The sequence below is a fragment of the Geospiza fortis genome, unplaced genomic scaffold, assembly GCF_000277835.1.
Source record: "Geospiza fortis unplaced genomic scaffold, GeoFor_1.0 scaffold94, whole genome shotgun sequence".
NCBI classification, from domain to species: Eukaryota; Metazoa; Chordata; class Aves; order Passeriformes; family Thraupidae; genus Geospiza; species Geospiza fortis.
The window spans coordinates 1,120,601-1,127,023 of NW_005054394.1; positions in this window are offsets into that span (position 1 = coordinate 1,120,601).

Sequence of the window (6,423 nt, forward strand, 5' to 3'; positions counted from 1 at the left end):
GCAGAGGTTCCAGAGATGGGGCATCCCCAACTTCTCTGGCCAACTTGTTCCAGTGCCTTAGCACTCTCACAGGGAAGATTTTTTTCATAATATCTAATTTAACCTATTCTCCTTTAGTTTAAAGACATTGCTACTTGTCCTATCTCCATCTACCCATGGACAAAGTCCCTCTCCAGCTCTCTTGTAGGCCTCCTTTAGTTACTGGTAGGTGTTTTAATGTCCCTTGAGAGCCTTCTCATAGCCAGGCTGAACAGCCCCAACTATATCAGCCTTTATCCATAGCAGAGGTGCTTCAGCCCCTGCTCTTCACCCTCAGGATTCATTCCAAGAAGTCCATACCCTTCTTCTGCTGGGGACCCCAGAGGTGGATGCAGCACTGAAGGTGGGGTCTCACCAGAGCAGAGTAGAAGGAGAAAATCTCCCTTGACCTGTTGCCCACACTGCTTGGGATGCAGACCAGGGCACAGTTGGTTTCCTGGGCTGCCAGAGCACATTGCCAGGTCACCAAGCTTTCCAACAATCAACACACCTAAGCCCTTCTCCTCAGGGCTGCTCTCAATCCATGCTTCTCCCAGCCTGTGCCTGTGCTTGGGATTGCCTTGACTCATGCGCAGGACCTTGCACTTGGCCTTGCTGGCCACCCTGTGTTGTCTTGTTTTTGTGTTTGAGTTTGTGCAGGAGTTTACACAAGTCTGTCCTTCAGACCACCAAAAGGATTGTATATCTGAGCCACTATCCTCCTGGCAGTGCATTCATCCAGAGGTGGGGCAGGATACACCTGTCATGCTCACAGCTGCCCAAGAAGTTCCTTCACCCCTGATATTTTGGCAGTGACTTGGGAACATCATCTGAGTGAGGGCTCCAGACTGCCAGAAGCCTTAAGCCTCTGCTAGCTGCAGAAGTCTGCTGGGATGATGTTCATACAAAATGGGAGATGGTGTGAGGATGGCCCTCAGCCATGACATTCCTTTGAATGCTGTTTTTTTTCTTTCAGGTTATTGGAAACTCGATCAGCATCTAAATAACTACAGGTTGGAGAATGCATTTTGGGGGGCTTTAGCTGCAAAGGGCACAAAGATAGTTTGGAACATCCCTGACCTGTGATTCACATGGACCAGAAGGACTCTGCAGCCCAATTCTTCATCAAGAGTATTCTGATCATGTCCTCTTCGCTTATATGCAATATAAGGAAGTGGTTTTTTGCCTTTTGTTTTGAAAAATGTCATGTGCACCAGTCTGATTTCTTTTCCCTGCAAAGCTATCCTTTTTCCAATAAACCCTCCAGCAGCACAGGCAGTGATAATTCAGGTCACAGGTTTTGACAGAGAAACCACATTGTCAGCAAGTCACTGCTAATGAAAATGGTTTTTTCTTCCTCCTTGTGCATTTCTTCTTATGTCCAGACCTCTGCTGCTTGGAGTGGGAGGAAAAGATTTGTTGCAGCTGTATCTTAGGAACCCTCTAAATCTTTTCATGGGGCTGCCCTTTTGCTGAACTTTTAAATCCACAAAGTGGTGGTGAATTCAGGACGTGAACAAGGTGAGCAGCAAAGTCACACTCCATGTTGGGAAGTCTGGAGGAGGCATCATGCAAGAGAGGGAATTTCTGAGGGCATCTCCAGGATCTCTGCAGGGGCTGGAGGATGAGAATGAGGGTGTGGGATGGTGGGAGCAGCACAGCACAGGACAAGTCCCCATTTCCACACAGAAATTCAGGGATGTTTTGCCCCTCAGCTGACGTGGCAGAGGAAAGGAGGGCACTTTCTTCTTGTTGCTCCCACTTGCACAGGGATAGGGAAACATATGACAATGAATTTACAGCAAAAATTTTGCAATCACATCATGATGTTCCACCCCAGAATCAGTGCACCCAATGTCTGTTTTTTCAGAAAATTAAACCAAAAGAGCTCAAAGGAGAGTCAGAAGATAACTAGACAGCATGTCCTCTAGTGCATTGACTTCAGCACCTGTGTGAGCATCCTGAGAGCTCAGGGCTGAGCTGAGGCCACAGACAGGTTCTTGGAGGCAGTCAATTGCTACTGCCAATGTCATCTCTATAAATCAGCTATATCTCAATTGATTTCAGTGACATTCTGCTGGATTTATACCTGAGAGCAGACACTGACCTTAAGCACATGGTCTGAACAGGGCCATTCCCACTCAGCTGAAACCATTTGGAAGTTTCCCAATGCCATTTGATTGGCATGAGGGCTCAATCCATAATGGGAGAGTATATAATAGCCTGAGAATAGAATCAAATAAATCCAATCTGGGTCAGATCCTCAGACAGGGATGTTGATGGATCATAAGCCAGTTTAGTGCAGGTTTTCACTAAAAATAAGGACATGGATCTTTAAATGTCACTGTGAAAGGCCCATATTTGATTGCATATTAATAATATTTTAATTTGAGCTTGTTCCTCAACAGCACACATCTTCCTTGCTCATTAAAATTAATAAGCTACTTTCTCTGGGAAAGACAATGCCCACACCTGTGTTTCAGGAAGAAGGTGACAAGAAAACAAGGATGATATGACAGTTCAGGAATGCGCAAAGACCTTCCTCACCTTAATGCAATGCAGAGTACAATTTTGCACAGCTCCTTAGCTGGAGCAGTTCTCTCCCCTGGGCTCTCCAGTCTCTAATTTCTATGACCCTGTGAATTTAGTGTACACACAATGCATGACTGATGCTTCTACACGGAAAAAAAACACATTAATTTTTTATTCTCACCAACCACAAAACTAGAAAACTGCTCCCAAGATTGTGTGAAAGTTCATCCCTGGAAAGATATTTGACTTTGGTGGGTGGATTTGATCACAGGCTAGGTTTGAGAAGGCAGGAAGGAGGGAGGCAGCAAAACGTTGGCTAGATTTGAGGAGTAATTACACATTCTTCCTTCAGAAGAGAGGAGATTGGTGGGATGCAAATGGAGGAGAGAGAAAGGGAAGAGGGACTATGGAATCCACAGATCAGACAGACTCAGGACTGATGGATACAGCTGCTACAGCATCCTGGGGCTTATAGCTGTGCTCTCCTTTTCCTTCTTTCCTTGGCCTTTTCTGCCAAGGCAGTGATGTTGGGCTGACAGAGTTGGAAATCACTTCCCATCTGTGCCTGGAGGTGTCATGGCAGTGGTAGTGGCTGCTGCTGGGGGAGGCTGGCTCCAGCAGTTAGGGGGAGGAGAGTCTGGTGATTTATTAAAAAATTATGGATATTGATCTAGTACTGATATCGAACTGTGACGGACAAAGATTCTCTAACAGTTTAGACTTAGAAAGTGTAAGTTTATTGTGGGATAGCTCCCAAATGCACACCACAATTTACAGATGATTACAGAGGCCTTTTATCTATACAAGTATTGAATACCCAAAATACAATTACATATTCATAACTTTGGTACATCCCATTCCCTGCTTCGTAAGATAATTAGTTCAAAAGCCATTAATCATGTGCAGTTTGTTCCTTGAAATGGGTTGGTGATCCTTTGCATGGAGAGGGGTCCCAAAATGAGGAAGTAAATGAAGTCTTCCTCATTATGACCTTTCTACATTTTCAATGCAAGTATGACAAATGAACCCTTGGTAGAACTCCCATCCCCTGTCTTCAATTGGTTTCAGAACAGAGGAGGCCTACAATTGTCTTATAAATAGCTCCTAAAAGCTATTTATCAATTTCTATATTCTTCATTATAAACCCAGCTAACCAAACATTGTGTTGACAAGCAATCAATTATTAGTTAACTACTAACTCTTAAGTTCATCAAGGCCTACCCATTTATTTTAATTAACTTCAATAAAGCTTATCTCTAACTAAAATCTTAGCTCCTCTAAAATCTCTAAATTCCTTAAATTTATGTCTCACTGGCACAGCTCCGTGCCCCAGGTCCCAGCAGCATCCCTGAGCACGTACTCCCTGCAGGCACACACACACACACACAGGGCACACCTCCACACCACATATTTATACATGTACATAAATCCTGGACACCCAGACACACAGAGAGCACACATGAACACAGTAACCACCAGTGCTGGCACCTGGAGACACCAGTCCCTGGGATCACAGCCCCAGTTCAGTTGTTATCACAGACCAGTTTGCTCACACAGAAAGCTCTCTGGGACTCCCCTGGTCTCTCCAGCCTCAGACTCTCCCCTGGTCTCTCCAGCCTCAGTCTCCAGTCTTGACTCAGAGGCTTGCTGACGCCCCTGCTCCCAGGCCATGTCACCTGCTCCCTGGCTGGTCCAGCTCCAGTTTCCCTGGTGACCACAGACTCTGACCCCTGCACCACCAACATGGAGCTCCCATGGCTCCTGGTCCTGTTCCACTTGGAGCTGTCCCCATATACAAGCAGAGAGTCTCTCATGCAGAAAAAGGGGGTTTCAATGAGTTTTGAAATGGAGAAGACAGGACAGATAGCATTCATGAGGCACAGAGCATGGCCAGGCCAGCACAGTGTCCAGCAGCCTGTTTACACTTGACCAGCCACTTTATCCCCATATCCATCTATTTTCCAATGCTCGTTCTTCCCTAATCCTTGCAATGCTTTCTTTTCCCTGCCTTGGTTACCCCTCTTAGCACCCCTTAATAAGTCTTGCACAATCCAAAGATGTTGTTCCCATGCATGAGACCCTCCTCAATCAATTAGGAGACTCAGAGAGGTGCTGCCCACAGCAGGGGTGCCAATCTATGGAGCCAAAGCTCCTTTTGGAGAGCCCTGGCAGGTGTTTGTGCCCCTGGCTGGGCTACTGGGACTCCCCCACATCCCTTGTGCCTCCTGTGGGTGTGGAGATGAGCTTTTTGTGATGAGCAGTTGCAAGGAGGGGATGGAAGAAGGCAAGAATGGAATGTTCTAGCACGGGGGTTCTGCACTGCTCATGGGTCACCATAATAGCATATCCAAGATGAAGTACAAAGAACCAAAACCTCTAAAAAATAATCAAAACCAGCAACAACAACAACAACAACAAAAACATGCTTGCACACTTCTAAAATTGTTTCATTAATCATAAGGGCTTTAGGGAAGGGTCTGACTGTCCTAACCCACTGAGCCTCCACCCTCCTGCTTGGTCTCAGGTGACAAGGGCTGTCATCCTTCAGTGCTGGGCAGCCTTTGTGCAAATGTGCGTCCTCCCAACACCTGACAGTGCTGCTGCTGTGAGGTGGGTGGAGAAAATTAATCATGAAAATGGGCAGATTGGGAATCCCAGGACTAAAGAGGACACTGAGCAGAGCCAAAGTTTGGGGACTCCTCTATTGTTTTGTTTAAAACTGGAGCCTACAACTATTCCCTTGTATGCTGCAGCAAGCCAAAGTTAACACTTGGGTTGACTAAGGCTCATTTTTCACACTAGCTTAGGACTAATTTTCAGGATGTTTAGATATTAAACTTTCACTGAAAAAATGACTTTAAAAAGCTGTCGCTGAGTCTTCACTGCATAAGAAGAGCTTTGGCCACCAGTAAAATTCTGCCTCATTCCATCCATGTGGAATTTCTTTGCTGAGCTGTGAGACATGGGCAAGATAACAAGGAGTGGAAAAAGGGACCAGCAGCCTGCTGGGTCACATCTGTTGGTTTTCAATCCACAACCAAACATCTAGTGTCCTGCCAGAATCTTCCTTAAAGTGGTACTAGAAAAATTGTGAAAATTGTGAAGATATGCTTACTAAATTCTAATTAAAATTAGTTGTTTCAAATAACTCCAATCTGTGCATAGGATGGATTTAGCAATGCAGGGTCCAGCAATGTTATGCCTCATAAAAAATGTAAATATTAGGGTAATGCTCAAGTTAATCAACTTCAGCCTGATTGGATTTGCTGCTGATCTTTCCCATTGGAATATTGCCTCTTAGTTTCCAGATTCCTCCATCCACCTCAGATAACACAGAAGGTCTGAAAATCAACCTGGGGTGCCCATGATTTCCAAACTTTTGTGATAGAACTGGGAATGGTACCAAAATCCAGGATGAAGTTTTTAAGGATTTGGGACTACTTGGGAACTGATACTTGGTTACAGACCCTAATACCTAATAGTAGAGGGGTGAGCCTTGGAACCCCCTATGGCTTCTAAATTCAAAGGTACCATCAAGTTTAGAGTTTAATGGAAGATTGCTGCAATTAATCCATTCCCATGGATATTTCAAATCAACATTTTCAAACAAAACTCAGTTCTACAAACAGCATCATCTTTATTTTCTTCTGGTTGTACTCAATTTGAAACACTAAACCAGTGTTCTTCTGTTATGGTATGGAAAGACCAAAGTGACCAACAACTACAGAAATTAGAAAATCATCTAGGGTATTGTGAATCCCCTAGAGCAGAAATGTCTTCAGTGTAATATGAGATCCACCAGACCTATTTTCAATCTAAACCTATTAGGAAATCTCAGATTTCTATTCTGGAGCAGCTTTCATTTCCATTGCC